Below are 25,987 nucleotides of genomic sequence, written 5' to 3' on the forward strand. Positions count from 1 at the left end.
CTAGTGAAAAAAAGAGGTGTAGTCTTCGGATATCTTAAACTATAAAAATATTGTCAAATAATCATTATTGTCATGTTAAAATAAATATTTGAACACAAAACTCCCAGATAACTAATGACCAGAATATTGTAACAATTACCTCTTTTCTAAAGCATTTTTTTAAAATTGTGACCAAAAAAATCAGATTAAAGAAGGTACTAATAATCACTTGCACGTTTGTCTTGGGTTTAATTCACTTCCTTCTCTACTACTCTTCCTGTATAAGCTTTAGGAAATAAAAGCTTTTTTTTCTCCATTTCAAGTACAATCCTGAATAGCGAAGTAACAGATTTAAAATCATAATTATATCTCACTGAGAATCTGCAAATGCTGGTGTCTCAAAATTCTTTTTTTTTCCATGGGATTACCAATAAGACCATTGCCCATCACTTTCCAAATAATAAACAGTAAGGACCCCATAAAAAATGATCACTTGGATTATCCAGTTTTTACACCTAATTTTGTAGAATTACTCCCTTCCTGTATAATTTTCAGTGATGTTTAACTAGCTCCCAAATGGCTCACAGTGTCCAGTTCACTTAACTAGCTTTATTTTTTTCCCAAAACCAAATTGATTTCCCAAGATCTAATATTATTTCCCCCAAATCCAATCTAAAATTCAGCAAAATTTTCCTGATATATAACCCAAACTTTTCCTGGGTGTTTCTATGTGAAATGGGAGGACAGCAGAAACAGAGCATTTCTGAGTAAATACAGTGACAAAACCACAGCAAAACGCCTGCACAAGAGCTCCAACAGCTTGGCTGAGAGAAGCTACTTCACTAATATTTAATAGAATGTATCACCCAAAAGCACTGGGAAAGAAATAATTCATCATGGCTCCTATACTATGCTATTGGTCTGTCCATAATCAGGACCAAACCCTTTGATATTCTCATAAGAAATGAACAAAACTTAGCGTGACTTGAACATACCTACATTATCTGTAGGCTCTAAAGCTCCTGTTTTGTCAGCAAGCCTTTAGATTGGCTAGTCTACAAATTTTTATGTTTATTTTCACTCTTTAAACACAGCACACCCCTGGGTTTGATGCTTTCTGAGAGAAATTTTCTCTTTACTTGGTTGTAAGAGCAGAAATGTTCTACTGAGTGGTTGTTAATTTTAATCTATAGTGTTTCTTGCTTTGCTCATGAAAAACAAAGTAAGAAAAGAGAGAAGTAATTTTATTATGAAGAAAAGACTGTCCACAGCACAGGGATGGGAATGCCATTTATTACTGTAAAAACACAGAGAACAAGAACAATTGCAGGTCCTCAGTTTCAGTGCCTGTGCAGAGGTTTAGATACAGTTGATCCTGTCTCAAGTGGGATCAGCTCTGGTTCTATTTTAATGATTCTATTATACTTCTTTAACAAGATTTACTTTTTTTTTTTGACATGGGAGACTGCAGCACTGATATCCAGAGATGAAGACTAGTGCCCATCAGATGTTGCTGGGGATATCTTTCCACAAACCATCAATCTATCTTTGCCACTATGAGGACTTATAGTATCACTTCCTATTTGGCAAGACAACACTAGCATTTATTCTATCCATTTACACCAGCAACAGCCATTTTTGAGAGAGTTCAGGATCAATTTCTGATGCATTAGCTGTAATATTAGATGAGATGCAGAATGTTTAAAGTTTAATGCATTATTCCAATTTGGTCTTGCAATACATTGTTGAGAATACATTGTTGTAATAATTCCTCCCAACTTCTATTAGGGCTGTGGGTTACATAATATGTGTAATTAGAAGTGGGGCTATATGTCAGAGGTGCTCTCTTTCTCTCAGTCAGAGCAGCAGAGAAGGTTGATTTCATACACCAGGCTCTATTCATGACAAATCCATGCCTGTCACAGAGGTTTCATACAGTGATGGACGGATTCACACAACAACGCAGCTAACACCAAGTTATGATTCTTCATATTTGACATGTCTTCATTTCCTCCTCCTTAGCCTTGCACCCTCAGGGATTCTGCACATCCACAAAGACATTGCTCACCTGGAATACAAAACCCAGGGCCTCCACATACAAACTCTATTTATTGGCTGCGTTTCTGTAAAATTTCTGGGGGTGGTTGCTTACATTCCACCCCCACCCCTAATCTCTTCTTCGTATCCTTACTCAGTCCTAGCTACCATGTCACTGCTTTTCCTGGCTTTCCAAGCTGCCTTTCTTGCAGTCCCACAAAAACATGTGAAATGTAACAAGAACAAGCTGCTCTCCTTGCTCAGCATTTGATTGTGTCCCTTCCCCATTCAAATCCACCTGCCAGATACTCATCTGCTACCACATAAAATTTGTCCCATGTCAAAACGTCTTTCCCCTACCATTTATTGTTACCCTGGCTTTTCTGAGTTTTTCTAAGCCTTCTGCATTGTACATAAGATGGAGTCACTTCTTTAGTTTCTGCACAATATTAGGAGTCAGTTTTTCAGTCTCTCACGTCTTGGAACATAAACAAACCTCTTGTTTTTGTTCACTGTCTTTTATTTACATATTTCTAGCCTGAAATAATGTTGGTTGACAGCTGGTCTGGCCAGTGGGGTACAGGGGTAGTAACCCCAGCAGCCAATCTACAACCAGATCCACAAACTATAAAACTGAAGAAATAAACAGTCTTTTTGGGGAGCAGCTTGCACTGCAGACCTCTTTCTTGTTATTCTTGCATGTCGGTTCCACAATTTATCCCAACTGTCAAGCTTTGCACTGGCCTATCCCTCCCAATCCATCACCCTGTCTGTCACAGAGCTCTACAACCACCCCATGTCTTTCCCCACACACAACTCATGCCAGACACATACGTTTTTAAAAGACACTTTCAAAGCCCTGAGACAAGCAAAGACTAAAATGGGCTTGTAGCCATCCTATAAGGCTCTTTTTTATTAATTAAGGGACAGAATACACTTCAAGGTGTGCAACTGCTCTCCATGTGGAAGCTATTCCTTTAGATACCACTCTCCTGGCAGGAAAGCACTGAAGCCCAGATGCTTTGCAGCTTTTCCAGGCAGCAAGAGTCACCTAAGTCACCAAAAGGATGCACAGGGCAGAGGGAAAGCTCCAAACAGACACAAACCAGTTTATTTCCCATTCAATAAATGTCAATATTGTACTTCTTATACAGGAGCAGCCTCTCATACCTTCTGAAGAAAAAAACCAAACAAAACCCAAACACTGCATTTAATGATATGAAAATATCTGCTACAATGCACTCCTTTGTTCTTGATTAGGGTTTTCTGAGCTACAAACTCTACTGCCCCTCCAAAGTCCCTCCTCATGCTGTTCATAGTGCTGCCTGCTGCAGCAGGCTGTCATTCCAGCAGAAGGAAATTCATCCACACTAGTCCATGCACACAATCACCATCCTAAAAGGGGACCACACTTAGTTATTCATGCAAAATAAAGCAACAAGACAATTTTGACCCCACTTACTCCAGAATATAAAATGTAAAGACCAGAGAATGGGCTTTTTAGCTCTCTGGCCACCAAGGCTAGAAAAATTTTGCTCTGGGACCTCCAGGTTTTCCCCTTTTCAAAGCATGTGCTTGAATTTCCTAGAACACAGCAGATCTGAAACAACAATAAAACCTTTTTTCTCCTTGTTGCAAACATGCCTGAAATAATAACCAGTAAAAGTAAACTATCCCTACTGAATCATTTTTGAATGCACATACCTCAAATGTAGCCTCTAGCATACTGAGAATCACACAAGTGAAAATTCTAAATCAGCTTTTAAAGGAATAAATGATGTGGAGTTGATAACAGTCAGCAAACAAAACAGAAAATAAAGAACAAGCTGCTGTACTGAATCTGTGGCTTTCATAGTACATAAAGGAACTCTTTTTTTCTAATGTAAACACCACTGGCACAAAACATCTATGTTGTAGTGCCAGAGGAATACAAATTCAGTGGCCTGTCTACGAAACCAACCTTGTCATTAAAGTTGTCCTTAACTGTGGGGTCAAACAAAAATGTAGTTCTTCAGTTCATTGTAAGGAATGAGGCAGCAAAGATGGAAAAAAGAAACCAAGTCCTTTTGTATTATGCAATTAGTGCTGCCTTTGCTTAAGGAAGTGACACTGAGCTAGATGAACAGCTGGTACAGGCTGAGACCGAGACTGCAAATCCCAGAAGTCAGTAGAGGTTACAGGTGTGCAGCATCTTGACAAAAACTGGTTTTCAAGCCATCAAGCACAAGGAAGTTTCAAAAGCATCCCAGTAGTTCCAAGCAAATGAAAGCAAATTGTATCATACATATTTTACTCTGCAGGAAAATTAAGTGTTATTATTGTTTTAAGGACAGCATATGAATAACGACATGACTCCCAGCTTACTTAGCAAATGGGAGCAATTTTTATTCTTCATAATCTTTTGTTATAGACAGTTCTGAGAGAGTAAAGTTTCATTGGTTACCAAACTAACACAAGACCATCAATGGACAGTTAGGAACAACAACCCTCAACTGTTTCTTGCAAGTAAACAAGTTAGAAAAACATCACCTGCAAAGGCTGTTTTCTCTCTCCAAAGACTGTTTGAATTCTTCCTCATAATTCCTCAGGCCACTTTTTTGCCTGTGTGAGAATGTTATGTGACTTGGTTTCACACAGACACTGTGCTGCTGCCTGATTTCTCACATTCAGCATCCACAACTAGGGTTTGAAACAATGGCCTCTTGGGGATCCCTTGTAAGAGCTTTCTAAGGGGAAATCCAAAGTCTGCTACATGACTAAAACCAACACAATCAGCTGTTTCCAAGGCTGATATAACATTGGTCATCTCTTTTGACTCAAGAGCTCATATCTTTCAAAAATATGCATGATTACACTCATATGCAATTGTCTGAGAAATAGTTGCTAGAAACGAACTATACATAAATCAGTTTGCTCAGTCTCTACATAATTTTTGGTTTTGTCCCCAAGAACTGCAGAACTGCAAAGAATTTTAAAGCAATTCTGAAAACTGTAAAATGTTTAAGAAGCAGACATTATCTTTCATCTAGAGGAAGCCCAAAAACATAGAGTAGCTATCTTTTTGTGGCATAAAACATTACTTTCAGATCCTCTACAGCAATTACACCTGAAAGTGCAACACGGGATGTGGCACAGCTGTAATCAAAAGGGTTAATTCCATCAGTGAGTCATTAAGTACTTTGGTTTTCAAACAGAACTTTATCAAGAAACCAGATATTCCATTGCAAGAGCCACCAAACACACCCATTATTAATTGCACAGAATTATATCATCAAGGCCTTGTTTAAAGCTGACTCCAATTCAGACAGGGCAATGTTCTGCTTTGTTTGCCCACACCATGTCTGCAAATCTGCTCTAAGCTTCGTCTCACAAGCTCCACGAGTCTGTGCCCAAAGCAAACAATAAATTTTTTATCTGTTTATAAAGCATAAAAAGAATCCAGAAAACAAATTGCCACTCACTCCTTAACAAACAATAACCCTTTCTCTACTTAGTATGCTGACACAACTTTATAAACACCCCCTTCTTTATGAGGACAACCAAAACTAATGCCCTGAGGGCCCAGAAATAATGCCAGAGAAAGGAGATGGATAATGGGAAGACTTTCTTCTGTACACTTTCTACCACATCATTTATGAGACTGTTTTGAATTAATCAGATATGTTTGACTAGAGTAACGAGATATCAACTGAAATAATGGTAAGTCCCTGGTTCAACTCATTTGATATATTTCCTTTTGCCCATAAGATTTTAATGTAACACCACCCAGGTTAATTTCTAAAATGTCTCTCTTCTTTCTTCATTCAGGATCTTCTGGCAATCAAGCTCTAGGGCTTCACAACACTAAAAGTTTTATAACATTTCAGGATAGCTGTGATTGTAAAAATAGAAATTTCTCATCATATCACAGCAGGTGTAGAGAAAGTTCATTTGACATAATTTTTTACCTGAAAACATGGAAATAGGTCACATCAACAAGAAAGTGAGATTCTTACTGCGTATTCTGTAAAGCCCTATAAGCACAACATGAGCATAGCCAGCCATGGTTCTCAACTATGGGCATTTTGAGTGCAGCTATCAATTATTTAAGGAAAATCTGCCTGGAGATAGCCATGCCAAGCACCTGAATCCACTTTAATGGTGGAAGTGGACACATATGCTTGGGGACTTGATATCCTTTCTAAGTAAAACTCACAATATAGGAACAGAGAGGAAACTCTGGGCAAGATTGCAGTAAGTGCTGGGATTTGGGGGAGCTCAGGCTGTTGTGGGTTAGAAATGCACAAGCTCTATATTCATTCATAGTCTGTATTTGTTGATGCACAGATGAAAAGTCAGGAGGTTCAAGTGATCTGGCATAAACAAAGGATTCTGTATCACAGCTGCTTGCTTTGGTAGTACTTACATGGAAAGGCCTAATGAAAAGTTAAGTGAATAATGTTGCACATTGGAAAAAGTACTCCTTTTGACAAAGTGATTAACTAGAGAGCCTCCACCAGCGCTCCTTGGATGCATTCCCAGGAAAACCTCTTGTGTTCCTGCTATTCCTCATCCTAGATAAATAAATGAACACAAAACTCTAGTCAAACACGGAGAAAGTTGTTTTCAGCAATTATTAGGATGTGTTTTGATAATAGTGTACTTGGTATTAAAAATACACATATCTCAGCATTTACAGAGAGAGCACTATTTCTCATGCTGTATTTACTCTCAGCTTAACAGAGCATTTCAAAGTCATTCAGTTGTGAAAAGCAGATGAATATATGATACTGCAGAAAACCTTACTTTTCCCCCCTCTATCAATATTCCTTCATAATAACTTGTGAAGTTTATGAAAAACAAATTAATTTTAAACAATCATAGTTTGAAAATATTCAAATCAACTCACACTTCAGTGCTTTTACAGGATATAAACCCTTCTTTTCCATAAGGTATTATATGTGTTACCTGGAAGCACAAGCTGTGTCAACATTTGATCCAAAAGGCAATCGACATCAGTCAGAAGGAAACCACACAGCTCCCCCCACTCCCCCAAGAAATTGCAATAACAAAAATTTGTAGGCTTGTAGGCTGTAAAAGCTGCACAAAATGAAAATGGGGGAGGGAATGAGACACAGAAAAAAGATTTAATGGGAAATGAAAGATGAAAGACGAAAGACTATAGAAAAGTAGAAGAAAGGAGTGAACACTTAGAAGAAAAGAGAGCTCTGGCAGTTTACAAGCAGAATGCCTTCCAGGAGAGACGGAGAAAATCTGGCACCAGAACTTGAAACAAAAGCCCCAGTGGGACTGAGACCGGGAGGAAAGGCACAGAGAGAGGGAGAGATGAGCTGTAGTGTAGGCTGGCCACAAAACAAAGACCTTCCCAGCCACATGTGTTGCCATGGCTTGCAGGCAATGCAGATGAATACACCTCCCAGTTTGTGGTGTGAAAGCATCTGCAGTTCTTACAGACGAATATAAATTAAGAGTTTTTAATTCTGATTATATCTCTAATTTTAGAGCTGGAACAATGGTCTAGGTCTTTTTGATGGTCCTGCTCTCATTCTGGTGCAATTGTTGTTGTGCTGTCTCAACACTTCTAGTTCTTGTGTGCATCACTGGCACAGCCAGGCACACGCAGAGTCTCCATTGTGCCATTACCACATTTGGCACACTGGAACTGAAGATGCCTGCCTACACTGAGAAGACTAGTAGGTACTTTGGCATGCCAAAATGTTCAACAAATTAGTATGCAATGGGTTTTCAGAAGTGGCAATGGAAAAGGTGGACAGAGCTGGGATTTGGGTTCCTTTATCAGGAAATTTGAATTTTGAATTTTCGAACATTTGAATGCCAAGAGTCCATAAAGTACCTAAGAGTGATGAAGCTGAATGGTCAAGGATAAACCTGTGAGATTGTAGTACTAGCTAGCTTCATGTGGTCCTGCACAAGTATGCTGAGCTATCTAAGGTGTGCAGAACTGCAGGCAGGCAATCTTCCCTAAACACAGATGCCAGGTTTGTTTCTGCTATGCCTCTCTCTTCTCGCTGGTGTTTCTGTTCTGCTGCTGACAGTGTGCTCACTTTAAAATGTGCTTTTCCTACATTTCCTGCACAGTTTTATGGGTTGTGCTGAGGGTGTTCCTGATGAGCATTTTGCTCTGTGGCTCGGACAATGACGCCATGTGTTGCGTGGATGCCTGGAAGGATTTTACTCCTGTGTAGTTCAGTAGCCCTTCATTCCATGATCTCAGGACACATTGTTTCTCCCTGCCACAGAAAAATGGTGGAAATTACATCTCCTTCTTGTGTTTAGGTTGCTGAAGCTCATAAAAACATGGCTGCATTACGAATAGAATATTTCTGTAACTTCACAAGAAAGAATTGTTTTCTTCCTGGCTCCTCTTCAGAGCTCAGTGGTTAACAGGGCCAGGCTGACTCTTCTGAACACAGGAGATATTACTGGAGCTCTTGGCCATGCAGCGTAAATTTCCACCCAATTTGAATCAAGAAACATACTGTCTTTTGCAAAGGAGAGGGAAAGAAACATGATGGCAAAGTCTTATTTGGCTCTTTTCAGTTGAGCTCACAAGCTGTTGTAGTCTGAGTGACTGTAAGCTGAAACAGTTGGCAGGAAAAGAACAGTGTTTTCCAGGCTGGACTCTGTAGCCAAGACTGATGGATAGCATAACAGACTGTATAGCCTCCAGGCAGAATAAAATCCATAAAAAGAAAAAAACCCACAACAAACCACAGCATGCAGTCATCAAATCTATTCATATGTTCAGGACTGGCTGCAGAATCAAAGGAAAAATTACTTCATTGGGCTCACAGCCCGATAACAAGCTAGAAAGGGTGAGATTTTATTTCTTGGATTTAATTGAAGGCAATTGGGATGACATCTCTTAACATCATAAAGCTGATATTTCTTGAACGGTTCATGAGGACTTTTTTGTTTACCACAATTCTGAAAATGTCACAAAACACAGAGGAAATCCAGAAAACAAATGATGCTGCCATCATATGGAATCTACACATTTAAACAGGAAGTATTTCCCTAACTTTAAAAATAGCCAACACTTTTTATTGGCAAAATTGTTTTCCAGTCCACTATGTTTGTCCTAGTTCAACAGGCATCTGTGTTTTAAGCTACACATCCCTTTCATCTCATGACTGTTACTTAAGTTCTAATGCATTTGGGTGTTTAGACCACACTTTGACTCTGTGGCTGAGACAATACAATTAAGCAAGTGTACTCCTTATGAATGCCTACTGCCTTTCCCCATACTTGGCTAACCCTTGTAAGAACAAAGGCACAAAGATAGAGAGAAGATGCCAAGTAGTTTCTCCAGTCAGGAGAAGTATATCCCACCACTCCTGGGAGATGTCTGTCTGTCTTGTTCTTAAGAACAAGAATCTTGAGAAGAAAGACTTACCACCACTTTGAATAGCTGTCTGTTTTGGGAGATCAGCTGTTTCTGACATCAAAATATCTTTTTCCTGCAAGCTAGTTCTCGGCCTATCCCTAGGGGACACAGAGAATCAATCTGCATGATCCTTCTTACATCCAGCGTTATCAAAAGACAAATGTCAGACTAGCCTTTATAAAACAAATCAAAATCCTCTAGTTTTTCTAAACCCCTTACTGCCCTGACACACTTGTCTGAGAGCTTCTCTTTATTTGTTTGCCTCAAATCTTCGAAATTCGTATCAGGCCTGACTCATTAGCTGACTGCTTCAGCTCCTCTTTCAAATGTTACACCTCATCAAACTCTGATGTATGCCTAAATTAGCTATGTATTCTTAAAGCTCTTTTTCAGAATTTAGCTAGAAGTCTAAATTATTAGTTGTCAAATGAAGGTTAAGGATTTAATTGGCATGGTGCCAGATCAAATGTATTAAAATTAACATTCATAACATGTAACAGTTCTTAACATTTGATGCTGGGACCAAAATCAACCTGCTAAACAGCACCAAAAAATCTTGTTATTATCTCTTAATGAGAACCACTGATTATTTTTTCATTTCATTTGACAGTCTTCGTCCTAATTAATTCTACGTGGCAAAGTGAAATGGTTGATGAGGATCATTCTGATTCCAAAATACACTTATTAAATGAAATTAAAGGTTGGTGCTAATCAGGTGAATGAGCATGTGTTTGCCAACCAAACATACCAACACCAACAATGAGATAATGACAGGTACACATAATGACAGATACAAAGCACTGCTATTTAAAGAGAATGAACGGCTTTGAGGTTCCCTAAGAGAAAGAGCAACCTAGATGAAAATCTCTGCAATCTTCAGGAAGAACATATTTTGCTTTTTAAATTGTGTTTGGTTTCTATCTCAAAAATAAAGCAACACCTGTATTGCAAAGGGACTAAAGATTGGTAAAGCAGTGGACTGCCAAGCTGTACCAGAGCACAGGCCTCTATTAAGACATAGTGAGAGCAGCTTTCCAGTAATGCCCACTAATGTTTCCCAAGTTTTGAACATTCATCCAGCAAGTTATTTCAAAACAAATCAAAAACATCTGGATTCAACACGGTCTTTCAAACAACTTTCACTAAATCAGGATATATTTGTTAGGTCTTGAGTCAAGGCAGTCCTGTGTATGTGTATCATGGGAATAACCTGGCACAGGTAAGCAGAGCCAGCAAAGGTTGCATGTCAATATGATGATAATTTCTGAATTAGCTTCAAAAGCTTTGTTTTGCTCAATGGCAAATGAGATGATTAACACCAGAACTATTTGCTTTCATTTGCATAGAACACATGGTTCCCTGGCTGAAAGCGTAATTTTTCCTGGCAAACCTCGGACACAAGAAAGGGCTGAAGACAAGACCTGGCAGTGCAAATGTGTGTAAGTATGCAGGCTGACAGAGGAACTTTGCTCTTGCTGAGCAACAGAGATTCCTGGCCATCGCAGAGATCTCTTTTGTGGGTCTGAGGAGAGGGCAAGATTTCTGCGTTTGTCTATCCTGGATGTCTTGCAGCTGAGCCATTGCTGGGGTGAATGTGCAGTCTGTCTGCAGTCACTGTCCTCTGTTATTTTGGAAAACACATTTTTAGAGAGATACAGGGATGTTCAAGAACTCTGATGGGTTCAATTAATTTCTCACATAGCTTTTCAAAGATGAGACAGGAGCACAAGTAAAGTGCCATGAAATACTGTGGATTAAACTCCTGAATATATTATTTACTACTTCTGCATAGCAATTACTCATGGGTTTTCCATGGAGAAGAAGAAAAGTCTGCTTATGTTTCAGAGAAATTAAGTCCTATGCTTCTCCAAATATACAAGAGGAAGTTCACCCAAATGTTTCGCTCCCTGAAATATCCCACTTTCTGACATTTCTTCTTTTGCTGGGCTGTCCCAGGGCATAATTAAACAAAGATCTTACCTTCCAGGTCAAACACAGGCTATATGCTAGAAAATAAAGTAGTTGGAGAACTAGAACAGTTGCTTGCATCACATTATTGTCTAGATCCTTGAAGCTTTATTACTGGTCTTTTGAGAAATGCACTGAAGTACAAAATAATAAAGTGTATGAATTGGTATTAATCTCTTCCTACTCTGAAGAGATGGGAGTCTAAAACAAGCCCCATACAAGATAAAAAAAGACGGAGGCAGACTCTTCTATTATTTAAACTTGCATTCAGGTCAGCAGTCTTTTTTGCAGAATAATTTACACCTGTATTTTGCACCAGCATGTGCCAGCACTCTTGGGTCTACAGCTGAAATTCAGAGAAGAGGTGTAAATACAGACACATTGACTACTTCTTTGGGTCGTTCAGATAATGGGCTAATTGTGCTGATATCTACAGTAGCAGTTTGCACAAGAATAAATCATGTCTTGTCATTCTATGAATGCATTTTTATTTGTAGGAGCCACTTGGCCATAAAAGTATACATTTAATTACCTTTTTTTTCTTTTGTACCATGGCACATAAGATAGAAAGGATATATTCCAACACAGGTGTCGCGGTGCCCACTAGAGTCCACCGACCCTGTCCCCGGCAAGGCCAGGCGCGGCGACAGGCGTTCAGTGGGGTCAGCCTGCAAGCAGCGCAGGCAGGGCTGACTCCCTTGGGTTCTCTTCCCTGAGGGACTCTTGCAAGCGATGTGAAAGCAGCAGGCAGTGGAAAGAAAGGAGGAGACAGTTCTGAGTGCACAGAAGGTTTATTGCAAACACCTCCTCAGCCCAGAACTGGCCGAGGAAGGGAGGGTGCAGTGGGGTTTTGTCAGGGGCTAGCTGGGAGGAGCAAGAGGAGCGGCTGGCTACCACTAGCCAACCAGGGCCAGTTGCTGAGGGACCCAGGGATGGGGTGACATAAGGTGGACCAATCAGGAGGGGGTAGGAGGGAAGTTACAAAGGCGGGAAGGGTGACAGACATGTAACTAAAAGTTACATAACATATGCAGGTGCAGGCTAAAAATAACTCCTGTGAGGGAGACAAAGGAATATTAATTAGGGGGGTAGGGGTACATGGAACCAAACCAGTACAGAAAGCATAAGAAATACAACTGATTAAACTAAAACACTGCCACACACAGGTATAACTTTCAATTAATTTTTTCAGCTTACCCTATTCTCTTAACAATTAACACTGAATTGCATTTGCCATTTTCCAGAATGGAATCACTTTATACAGATAAGCACTGAAAAACTTGGTATTTTAAATAGATTCCTTTTGGTGTAGGATTGACTTCACTCAAATTATAATGGCATTTTTATTACTACTGCCACATTTATTTTCAAAACTAAAATTTTAGCATCCAGTTTTTAGCAAGCTTATTTGTTTTCATCTAACAGTGGTGCAGGGGCATTTTGTCAGACTATGGCATACATTTCAGGAGCTCACATCCATTCAATGATGAGCATAGCTCACTCACAATTCAGAAATTGTATTTCTGAATACAATTAAGTGGATTTTGAACGGGGGGAGTGCCAACATATCTTAAGAGCAGTCTTCTCTGACTTCTAATCTGTACATACGTTGATTTTTATGGCTGTCTTAACTCTCCCCTCCAGTTTCTAAACAAGCAACAACTAAGAAAGATGACTGTAGCATTCAAGATAAAAAGAGAGTATAGAGATGCAACATATGATCTTGGTTTTTAGTGTAACATGTACTTTACAAGAGCTGCATTTATACCCAGCACTGATCTACTCTGCCACTTGGCTAAGCTGTTTGATAAATACAGTGTTCCACACAATCAGCACTCCTTGGAGATGTATTATTGGAGTAGATTCTTTCTCCTCAGCAGTACCTCAGAATATCTACATATTGATGCCTAAAATGAAAATTAGTCATGAATTGCAAGTGTAACACAAACCACCATTAAAGCCAGTGAGAGTTCTGGACACTCAAGAATGCTTTATATAAACTGTCATAGACAAGAATCACGTTACTAATTAGCAACTGACCAAAATAAACAGGGATCAAGGATATTGTGGAGCTAAAATTAGAATCCTTACTAAAAATGCATGCCTAACTTTTTCAAGTCCAGTTGACCAATAATTTGTATGCTTATTCTGATTCCCTCTTTCTTGCAGGACTAATAAATGTGAGGTATTTTCCAAGCTTCTAGGTAAATGGGTCTACTTTCCCTTTTCAGAGAGAGAGAGAACAGCTGTAAATCAGCTGGATGAAGCTCTGCAGTGTCTTTGCATGGTGGCCCATAGCAAAGCTCCCCTAAGTTGTCCTCCTCTACCAGTTCTACTGGCAGATAAAAGAGGCAGTTAGAGAACCTACCAGAAGGACTTCTCTTAAACAGCAGGATTAAGTTCTCAACAGTAATTTTTTGATCATTTTTATTTTCAATGCCACTTCCTCTATATTCACCTCTGCTTTATATTCTTAGGAGCAGACAACCCTTGCCTATCAATAAACAGATTTGGTCTTGCATCCTGCCACACCTCTGTGGGCACAGCAGGCTCTTCGTGGCCTGAAAGGCGGAGAATCCTATTCTCCATCCAATGCCTCCTCTCAGATATATAACTGCTTTAATACAAAAATAAACCTCTCTTTCCAATTTTTCACTCTGGGGAACAAAGGAACGTTGAAATTGAAAATGCTTAATTCATTGCCATGTTAAACCTAAGCCCTTTCCAACAATTTACTTCCATCTTTTCACACTTTTCACACTGTTCCTCTCCACACAGGTCCATGCTTCTCTTGACTTCATTTATCCCGGGAATCTTTCAAGAGATGGAATCAGTGCCAAAACATTGTAACCCACATCCCTTTCTCTCAGAAGCAGAGAAACAATGATGCTCTGGAGTTAGAGCTAAACACGCAAGGACACAAAGACCTCCTGTGCTGCTGTCACTGATAGGGCAGCTCTGGCAGCACAGTTTGGATGAGCTGCTATGCCAAGAAGGCCCTTTTATACCTTTTAAAGGCCATTATGAAACTGCCTAAGGTGCAGGATACCAGCAAAAGACCCAGAGTACTTTTCACATGCAAATGCAAGAACAGGAAAAGCTACAATTGGAGGCAAAGAGTCAGACAGAAATGTAAGTGACAAACCCTTGGCAAATACAGCCAAAAGCAGTGTGTGCCTGGCTCCACGCACCCAAACGGAAGCTTTCTTGGCCCAAGAGATAATCAGAACTGGGAAGAAACATGGAACTGTTTTAATGTCAGGGAAAAAATCCTTTTAGCAACACTGCTATATTGTCAAGAAAACGGCTGTGGTATGGAAGATGGATCATATGAAAGATGGGCAACAGCCCACAGACGGTGTATGGACTTCCAAAATTTTACCATAACACACTGGTCTTTGCCAAGTGGAGGAGGAAACATACCAGCAAAAATAGTTCTTCCTCCTGAGATGAGACCAATTGCACTCACTTTGTTCCAGGCTAATAGCTTCTGGTTTTCCCCAAGTTCTGACTCTGGTTTGGGGGGTCACTGCCTCTAATAGACACCTTTCCTCACAGTCTGCTCATCCAAGTTTCTGGCCAGAAGAGCATTGTGACAGGTAATTCCAGGTCTGACCTTGAGTGGGTTTTGGCATGCAATCCATCAATCAGTCAATCAATCAATCCAGTGTGATACTTCTATCCTGGTGAGCAAGCTCTATAAAGCTGTGAGCCTCAGTTCTGGCAGTTTGCATCTTCTTTTTGCACCGGTGCCATGGTCCGATTCGGTGTCACAGCCTTGGTTTAAACACGCCTTATTCATACACATCCTATGGTTCCTCCAGGCAAGATTAGGCCCATATAATCCTTCCTCAAAGGAAGAAGGAGCTGCACTAAATATTATAATATTTAGAACATAAGTATGACGGAAGCATGCCTTAGGATTACTGTAGTACAGCATATAGCCCAATTAGACACACAGGGAATACTACATTCTTTTAAACTCCTGATATTTTTTAATGTATTTTCACTATATTTCAGTTACCTAAACAAGTTAGCTAAAGAACTGACTTAAAATCCAAACTTAAAAACATTTGGATTTGGACATCTACTACACACAATACATGACACTCTTTTCTAGTTAAGAATATGCAACAGCTGATATAAATCAACAAAGCCTCCTTGATTTCAGTGCAGTGGTGCCAATTCATAATGTACAAAGATTTAGCTGTACTGTTCCAGCTAAAAACCAAAATTTTATTCAAGCTGTCCAAATACGCTTTTGACTCACATTTAAGAAAGAAGAAATGAGACAGACTTGTTTTGATGAGACTAATGAACCAGAGGTGCCTCCTCCTTTCCCACAAATGCACATTTCTACAGCACTGACAACCCTCCAAGTACTATCTTTCTCTCAAAGAAGTAACATAGAATAACCTCATCCTACTTGCACAGCATTCCTGTCTCTGTCTTTAGATCACTCCCTCACCTCAAATATTTCATTTTGATGTCTCAGAACATACAAGAACATCAGCTTAGGAGAGGAGTCTGTCACCTGTGACCTTTAAAAGGAACTTACTCAGAAAGCTGGAAAAAATTACCACCAGGCAGCAAAGACCTTGTATTGAATTTGGTGTAAGAAGCAAAACAGATACTTACAGTGCTCAGTGTCCTTGTTTTACAGGCAAAGTGGTGTGCAGGTGGCCATAGATTCTGCTTCCCAATCATAGAGGAGGTCTCATTCTTCCCTGCCTGCTGGGATCCTGTAGCAAAAACTTCTGTCACACTGAAACACACTTCTGACTGCTGACTTCTCTTATTCACACGACTGTGGCAATAATTGGACTGCTGAAGATGGAGAAGACAGGCTCCCTCTCTGCCATGTCCAAAACAGAGTATTTCTGCATTTGACACATACTTACAAATTTCCTGCAGAATAAGGTGCTACTTCTGTAATTTTTGTCAACACAGAAAACAAAAAAGGTGATTAAGTCTGTCTTCAGTTGTAATCTCAACACAAGAGTCTTAGTTCCGGGTTGAGCACCTGGTAATGTTTTCTCTGTGCTACCAAGCAGAGAAATCACAGACCACATACCCAAGAGATATTTAGTGGTTTCTTTCTTTAAAGAAAGAAGCATGTAGGAAAATGAACTTGGAAAACATTTATTTTCTCTTGCTTCACTTTAATTAGGTTACCCTATTTAGGTTTAAAAGACTTAGCTAAACTTTAATAATCTGTATCCACCAGCTACATATTTTTGCTATAGAATGTAAATGTCACATTTAAATGTTATTAGCATACAAACTAAATTACTTTTAGAAAGAACTGACTCTACAGATACTGTGCTTTCATTTTTACATATAGATACCAATATACACAGCTTTAATTCCTCTGCTCACTTGTAGCTAGTAAACAAATAAAAATGTTCTAATGTTTCTTTTCCTTGATCTTCTTGGGGGAAAAACAGAAAAGCACAATAACAAAAACCATCAAACACTCCAAATTGCTATTTACTTCCACACTTCAAGCCCAGACTATTAAGTTAACAATAATTATTATCTAGTTATCACTGCCATTAATGGGAATCCTACCACTGATATTAATGAGCTATGAACCAGGCAATTGAACAAGTTTTCACATTTGTTATAAAGTTTAAATGAATAAAGAGTTGATTAATGCTGCATATAAAGATGCCCAAACCAGAACATAATATTTACAGTGGACATAAACAACAGGAAATATGAGATACACAATAGTTCCACTTTCAGTTTGCCAACTGAATCCTGTATTAAGTCAAAACATTATTATTCAACATCTAAAACAACTGGAAGTGAGGTCAGAGTAAAATCCATAATTTGCTGGAGAAAATGGAGAAGAATTGAGAGAAAAACCCAGAGTCTTTAGCTATGTTATTCCCTTGAAAACACTGCCAGATGAGGCAGTCTCATCAATCCTGCAACACATCTTGACACGTTAATTAACAGTTATGAGGATAAGAAGTATTAATTTACTGTCCCTGCACTTCCAGTGGCAAACAAAAAAATTTTATGTGTAATTTCTTCTAGAAATTGAGAGCTTGCTTTCCCTATATGCTCTTGGAACAAGTGCAGAGCAAATCATCAAAAAAAGCAACTCACAAAATACAAAAAATATACTCAATTCAAGTGACTTAATTTCACTGTCTACAGTCATTTGAAGACTGAATCCTGAGCTGCACTTAAAGGCAGGAAAAAGAAAGGTCTTGAAAAATAGAGTTGCCCTACCAAATTCTACCTCAAGGTCTGTAAACACACAGCTGTCCCTGACCTCAAGTCAACGCTGTACATAAACCTGCCACTGTTCTCTGTCCCTGAGTCATCAAAATAGGAAATCCTCCAAACACAAAGATGACTTCTTTCTCAAAAAAAGTTATTTCAGCTGCAAGCATACACCTAACTTACCTGCTGAATCATGCCAGTCCTTAGTATGAAGTAAAGAAACATGATCTGATTTCTGGTCTCATTCAGAGGCAAGATTTACAAAGCATCTGACTGATGTCTTATTAGGCTGCTTTTTCACTGACTACACTTCTTTTTAGCTAACCTCAAACTACTGTGAGCAAAAGAGAAAACAATGGCTGACAACCAAAGCAGAGAAAGACATTTTTCAATTTTAAGAATAAACTTGAACTGGAGTTTTGGGCAGATCATTTTGACATAGATTCTGTTTTCCATGGTATTTTCAGTCAATTTCTCCAGCTTCCCACCACATACACATAAATCAGACACACACTTTCTTAATTATTGCAGGGAGTGGCATTATAAAACTCTGCTTTTCCCAAGATCTCCAACCTCATAAAATTAGAATAATGTGCATCATCTCTTGCATAGCTTCTGGCATATCATTTTCACCCTCCTTCCAGCACAACTGAATATTCTGTGGGATATTTGTAGTAATAGTCATCAGTCTCTCTAATGAAAGAAGTCTGGAAAAAATACAGCAGTTTAACTATCAGATGACATTTCATTTTAAAAAATGTTAATGTTTTCAAAGTACATATGATGTTCTCAGTATGATTAACTTGGGATCTGTTAGTGAAAGCATTTGTATATTGAGCCATCAGGACTGGAGCTGAAACTATTTGGAACAAATAGGAATAATTTACAGTGAAAATAATTTTTCCCCATTACCAACATACTTACATAAAGGGACACCATGGACAAGGGCTGCTCTCAGGTGAGTTACCTGTGCCCCTTTTTATTGCCTGATAAACCTACACTGTAACTCTATAAGCATAACCTCTGATACCAGGTGGTATTTAATTACACAAGCAACTCCACTGATTTAAGTCATATTTAACAGAGGCAGGAGTCTATTTCTCATGGACAAAATTTAGAAATCTGTAAGTTAACTTTTTTTCCTATTTTAGTTCCTGGTTACCAAACATTTTATTGATTTGCTCATTGCTTTCCCACAACAAATGCAGATGCATTCTGTTTAAATCTCTATCTCAGAGCGGCTATCAGCTGAGTTTAAGTTTTTATTTGAGTACAAGCTACTATTTTTACAGAGTTGCTCCTATTACAGAAACCATAGAAAAAAGGCTGCTTACCAAATTCAATAATAAGCACTGAAGAGAAATCTTGGGCATTAAGATAAACACAGTGTAATATAAGCTTGATTGAAATTGACTGGAGATGCTACCACTCAGAATTGCTCTAAATTCAGCAGGGCAATTCAATCTTGAACAAAAGAACAAAGAAACAAAAGAAACTCTTCGCACAGTAGTTACTTTTGTGAAGTCAGTTCTAATGAATGTGCTCCCTTTGAGCATAAAGCACCACAACATACACAGCTCTGAAATTTCCAAAACCCAGATCCAAGCCACACTTAAGAAATACACTGCCAGCAAAACTGTTCCTTTGAAGAACTCAGCTTTGATTTCCACCAAAATTCTTATTACTCTAGAAGCCTCTCTTCTTACTTCCTTCTTACCTCCATTTAGTGTAGCTACCACCATGTTCACTACCCAGTGTATTTGATCAGCAAATCACCAAGCTCAGTAGAGATGCAGTAGAAATTAAGGTAATAGGACACTGATTTTCCCAACAGCTTCTCCATGACAAATATGGTATTTAATAACATGATTCCATTGCCCAACCTGGAATTTTATGCTCCCTCTGAGCATGACATATCTTGCACCTATGAAGTCAATCAAGTGCCAATGTTACTTTTATTACCCAGGGCCACTAGAGCAGTTTCAGTAAAAATAATTTACACCAACTGTTTCCAGTTAGTGGAAATTCAAAGTCTCCAAATAGTGTTTCTTATTTCTGGCGTTTGAATTCTCAAAGAAATAGTAAAGTATAATTGATACCATATGCTTTTTATTGTTTTCCACATGAAAGAATCACGACTTCCAGTGGATCATTGAATTCTGCTGTGGCACTGTGCCAAATCATCAAACACCAAGGTCATATGTGATGAAGGTACAGTGTTCAAAGCAGAAATAGCATGTATCAGATCTTGGAATCGAAGGTTTATTTCAGTTTGTCTAACTATACCCAGACAAAAAAATTTCTGGGGTTTTCTCTAGTCTACAAAGCATTGCCTAGTAAATTATGGGCACGAGCCCGAGAAAATGTGCAAATATTCATCATCAAATAATGGGATTACAAAACACGATCAGTTCAAAAAGTACATTACGGTAGAGCCAAGCCAGTATTTCAGACACTTCAGAAATGTAATAACCATCAAATCTGAAAGTAACTGCACCTACCATATTTCAGGAATTTCACCAACACAGAAAAATAGTCTCTTTGTCCCACAGTTGTGTCTGCAGAAGCATCATGTTTGCTGATTGTTTTGAGTATTAATTTAATCTGCTTTACTCATCTGCTTCAAAAAAAATCTCAGCTAAAGAGCTGTTTTTAGAAAATCCTGCAAAGCTTTCTGCTTTGGGAAAAAAAAACCCCACTTTTCATTTTGCCTGGAAGTCCACAGCAGGCTGAGTAACTAGATCTTTTTATCATTTTCAACTGATTTTGCGATACTACTTTCCACCTTTACTTCTGCTGTATCATTTCAAACTGAGAACTTCTGGAAGGAGAACATCACTTTCATGATACCTGAAAATACACAGTGGAGAAATTAGACGCACATCCAGGAACTACAATTTCAGCAGCACAAGACCATCAAAAACCAAGGTGTGAGACTACCCACAAAGTCATAGCAGTGGCTTTTAGCTTGGACAAGGCTTCAGAAAACCAGGAGACAGCTTCCTTTATCTCAAAGTTTGTTCTTCACATGATAAAAGGAACCATATAACACAGGGAATGACCAAGCATCAGGAATAAATCTGGAGTTATAAAGTCTAAACTGGCTGCAGGGATATTGCATATGCATTTATCAGCACAACTTCTCTTTTTCGTGTAATATACAAAATCATTTCTAAAATAATGGACATATCACCAACAGAATTCACCAAAGGCCGAGGAACCAAAACTTCCATGTAAAAATTCATGATGCCAATAATACCAGAGGAAGTTCAATTAGCATATTTTATCCAATGACAGGACTTTTGTAGAGAAACAGGAACCCAGGCAGATTTTATCTCTCTACTTCTCAGGCAGGAAATTTAATTTGTCACCTGGAAAGGTTTCAGTTGAAAAGACTTTTGAAGGAACGTAATGACACTATGACCTAAGTTGATGCTTTTAAAGAGGAAATACTGAATTTACCTCAGGAACTATACTATAATCCAGTATCTTGGCCTTTGTTAGAGGCAGAACAAACATTACTCCAGGGCTTAAATTACTTCAGGGGACAATCTGAGAATCTGTCACCATGGCTCCTTCAGATCACAGATGAATTGATGGAAACAGCAGCCTTCCTTAAAAACATGAGCAGGCAAAGAATTCTGAGAAAGAGTCTCCTTAGTTCTTTCTGCAAAAAATGTTCAACATGGTAATCTTGCTGTTTTAAAGTTTTCCCTATTTTTTGTCTTTCTGCACACACTCTTGTTCATATATAACTTAGCCATGATGTTAATATTTGAAAACATCTCAGGGAGTTTCTGGAATCTGCTGGCAGAATACAGGTAGCTCAGCAAAGAACAAGGCCCCCAACATTTCCCACAACAAATGAAAACTTACACACCTTAGAAACATTACTTTTTCTTTGCACATGATCGTCAAGGCAGGAATGAGAATGGTTCGTTTTTTCTTGAAGGAGGAGAAAATCTTCCAGAAATTCTCTCTGATGAAAGAATCAGAGATTTATCCACTTGTCATCTCTACAGAGCAGTATCTGCTGTAAGATGAGATCCAAAAATAGCAGTAGTATGCATTTGAGATGCAAATCAAATTTTTAAGCTATCAAATATGTACAAATATAAAACAAGTGCTAATACAAACCTGATAAGGTTTTACACTAGAATGCTAATACCTACCTGCTAAGGTTTTACACTCATTTTACATTTGTCTATTTTTTAATTGGTTATGAATGCAGTATTACCCTTGCCGCTATTGTATTTTTCTTCTCCTCATCTATTTACTCTTTTTTTGTTGTTTTAAAATTACACATTCCTGGGTGTCTGCCTAAGGGAATTTGGACGCTCTCAAAGAAGGAGGATGCTTAGGTCTGTCTCAGCAAGGGGAAATAAGATGTGGTTTTGCTGGAAATTGCTTTAGAGAAAATAAAAAGGATTGAGGAGGAATGTGAAGTATTAAAATCTATATAAGTCCAGCTCCCTGCTGTGAATTCAGCAGCAGTTTACAGCCAGTTTTGGTCTGTGTCCTGCCCTCATTTTCTAAAATTATTTGTATTTGTATTTATGTTAAACATACACCAACTCCACCCTGTAAAAATGTTTAAACATCTCACAAATGAGCTTCTGTGTAAATACTGTTGGATAAATAATACTCAAAGAAGTCAAGACACTGTAAGAAATAATTGGAGCTGATGGCTACAGCCATGAAATGCTTTTGCCAGGGGCAAATAAATTAATAACCTTGCTTTTGTACTGTACCTTCTCTAATACAAAATGCTTGTCTTTACTATTTATTTAGACACATCCAATGAGGCATGAAGGCAGAGTTTCTGTAAAATCCTCTAGAGGAAGCTAATAGAGCTAACATGTTGGGGTCTGGGGCTTGGTTCTGATGTTGTGTCCTTGTATGTGTTTCTACATAAATAAGAAGCAATACAGCTCAATTTTCCAGCAGAAATTTTGCCACTTGGCTTGAGTGATAGCAAAGCACTCACTAGTTTACTGTCACTCCTATATCCTGCCTCCTTGAAAATTTTATTTGAGGGAGGCACTAGCAGCAATACATGCTGATGATGAGTGCACTCCACACCTTCATGTGTACTCTGAAGATTTACTATGCTAAATGTACTCTCAAGCCATATTTGTTTCTATATATTGTTAGATATGTGCCACAAAATGTATTCCCTCTTGTAGCACAGAACCCACCTGGCAATGCTTCCAGTTGTACACAGTTCCTATTTCTTTGTTGAATATATTCAACAGAATGGCCAAGACAAATGGGAGGAAGCACAAATTTCTAAATATAAACAAATGGAGCACAAGACAGTTCTCAGCTTTGCGCTGCTTGTTAAACTCTGGCTACACAATTGAATTAACAACATTTTTGCCAGACATCTGGGGAATCTCTGCCTGTTCATTTACTCCTGTTTACAGTGGAATATTTAACAGGCTATCAGTTCTGTGGAAAGGGCAATGCAATTTCACCTTGTTACTGCTGCACATCCATCGTGGTCAACTCTTTTCTCTGTGCTCCTACACAGCCTGTAACAGCTCTGGACTTCAGGGCCAACATCACAAATGCAATTATCCAATCTCTCTAGTTACTTCACACTCGCCTGTGAGAATATTCTGAGCCATCTGCTGTCAGCACCAGTAGGCCTGCAGTTCCTGGAAGCAAATAAATTAGCTCAGGGTCAAAAAACACAAAACTCTCTTTTCCCAAATGTTGGTCACAATCAAGTCACAGCTCTCACAATCCCATCCTAAACACAATCCATGCCCACACCTCATCATGGGAGCCAGGGGCTGCAAGGTTCTAAGACATTAGTTTTTTTACTTTAACTTCTTTTCACCATGGATCAGTACAGATAATGAGTGAATGTACTGTCCATTTTTAAAAGCTGTGTTTCCCTGCTGAACTCTGTTTCAGTACTCAATTTGCTTGAACACAATTAAGCACAGGGAAGGTACAGCCCATGTGCTCATGAAGGAATGATCCCGAGACTGTCACCACTGCTAACAGATGGAGAAGAACTGTCACCAAAGCAAGTAAGACTCAAATCGCAGCTGGGAGCCCAGGAATTCCCAAAATTCCCTCCTCCAGGAGACAGATAATGAACTAGTTCTCCACTTGCCTGCTTAGCCACACTGTGGGAAAGATAATCCTGACAGCTTTTTGTAGTGGTGCATGTTTTGTTTAATTGCCTTTTATGTATGTTTATTGTTCAATGGTTTGTTCTGTGTACCCCCCTGCTTCACTCCCTCGATGGTTTGCTCCAAAAACCCCCTAAGTGACAGTTAGTTGTCAATCCTTTTCTCCTCCTTCTCTGAAGCCTGTCTGTCATCTCGGGGCCCCACCTCAGGACTAGAAAGTTCTGTGAGGCGTGTGCAGTGATATGCTAGGCCCAGAAGAGGTTCCTCCCTCCCTCCTGTGATTGGTTCTATATGTGTCAGTTACCTGTCTAACAACTCCCAGGCTGAACCCAATTGGTTGCTCCCTTCTCACCGCCCACTGTACCACCCCCCTTATAATAAGGCCTGTCTGAGAGCCAATTTCGGCTCAGTCAGAGGAGTCCTTGGACAGTGAGGAGGCTTTTCTCAGTCCTCCAATAAACTTCCTGGATTTACTCTCCTGACTCCTCCCTTCATTCCTCCGCCGTTGTCTGCACCTGTCATTCCTGCCTTCAGCGACAGCTCGTAGGCTCCAAGATCCACAGGATTGGCTCGGCCTGCGTGTCTCGCCAGCTGTACCTACAGCTTGCTGCGGTGTCTGAGCTAGCCTGGGCAGGCTTGGGACTTTGTCCTGAGAGGCACTGCGACAGCTTTTGCATTAAACAGCTCCAAGCTTCAGACACATACAACTGGCTTAGTAAGTATCATCAATAAATCATAAATCAAGGACCTATATAGCTGGGACTAGAGGTGGTCAGAGGTGGGTTTTGGATTTATTTCTTTTTTTTCCCCTGAAAAATGTAGTATTTCACTGCCTTAGAGGCTAATGAAAAAAGATGCAGGTGCCAGAGCATGCCTTTCTCATTTTAATAAGCAGAGCACCAGTTTGGGACTTTGGAACACTGCCATGTGACAAGGGTCTTGCATCTTTCTCCAGAAACCCTCTTCTTAACTTAGGGCAATGTAGACTGTAGAGGAAAAATAAATCAAAATGCCACAGTTCTTTCTAGAATAAAACAGGATTATAAAATTACACTCTAATACCAACAGAGAAGATCAAGTTCAATTTTGGCATCCAGAACCAAACTCTGAAACACTAGCGGAGTTTTTGGCTCTCTTTCAGCTTATTTAGACAGTAGCACTGACTCTGCAATTACATTTTTCAGGACAGCAAAGGAGTTATTACCTCTCCCTCTTTTATTCTCATTTGTCACAGCAACTTCCAAACAAGCACAGAAACGTTCTACAAGATAAATGTGACTGAGCAAATCTGAAACTCAGCATCACTTTTTTTTTCCCCCCTTCAAGACAGCAGATAAAGACAAAAAATGTTCCTGGAAGATTTAACTTGATTAATAAAAACATTTGCAGGCTCAGTGCCGAAAAAAGGCAAAACTCCTCATTTGATCCTTTTACTAGGAACCATATCAATATAATCTAATAAATGTCTCATTTTTCTAACAAAATCACACGAAGGAAACAACTGAGATATACATTGTTATGTGTGCAGAGAACTTAATAAAAAACTCAGATAATCTAGAAATGTAATATTGGATTAATGAGGAACTATGACTGACAAATACTGATGATACTGGAAAGCTGTAAGAGAAATATTTCAAGGCTGGCACTGTCTAAGCCAATTAGAAAACTCACCTGATTACACTAATCCCAAAAATAGGAAACCATATCAGAGATTTCCACCTAATAGCTTTCCTAACTGAAACAGAAAAGGTAGCAAAACGTAGCTCAAGGCTTTCAGACTGCACCACAGATTTCCATCTATGTACAGGAAAGTCAAATGGGTTTCATAAGTCGGGTGCTAAAAGCAGTGTTTAAGGAATAACTCAGTAAATGCCTGAGCTCTGATCATCTGAATACTCTTCAGAATCCTCTCACAAGTTTGCAGAAAAGCACTGAACAGTACTTATAACATCTTGTAGTAGTTCTCCAACAAATGCTACCTGGGACTGACAGCATCCATAACTCTTGAAATACAGTGCCCTGGTAGAAGAGGTGGACATAAATCCTGTCCCTTTCAACAAAACCATAAGTGCCTCGAGGATGTCTGCTTCCTCTCCTTTTAACTTCTCCATGGACACAGGCACTCCTTATGCATATTATGTCCATATTCTGTTTTATGCTACAGATAAAATACTGCTAATGTGATCTTCAGGTAAGCAGAACAGCTACAACC

At 39.1% G+C, this 25,987-nt stretch overlaps 1 long non-coding RNA gene across 1 annotated transcript in view; it reads right to left on the reverse strand.

The window, feature by feature from the left end:
• Window positions 1-18,374, reverse strand: part of LOC134559939 (uncharacterized) — a 41,134-nt gene extending 22,760 nt beyond the window's left edge. Inside the window, exons 1-2 of the long non-coding RNA XR_010082639.1 lie at window positions 16,031-18,374; window positions 6,422-6,569 (exon numbers count right to left, since the gene is read on the reverse strand). This is a non-coding gene — a long non-coding RNA (uncharacterized LOC134559939). The remainder of the gene's footprint in view (window positions 1-6,421; window positions 6,570-16,030) is intronic.
• Between the last annotated feature and the right edge of the window lie 7,613 nt (window positions 18,375-25,987).

This window comes from Prinia subflava, chromosome 18 (assembly GCF_021018805.1).
Source record: "Prinia subflava isolate CZ2003 ecotype Zambia chromosome 18, Cam_Psub_1.2, whole genome shotgun sequence".
In the NCBI taxonomy this organism is placed as follows: domain Eukaryota; kingdom Metazoa; phylum Chordata; class Aves; order Passeriformes; family Cisticolidae; genus Prinia; species Prinia subflava.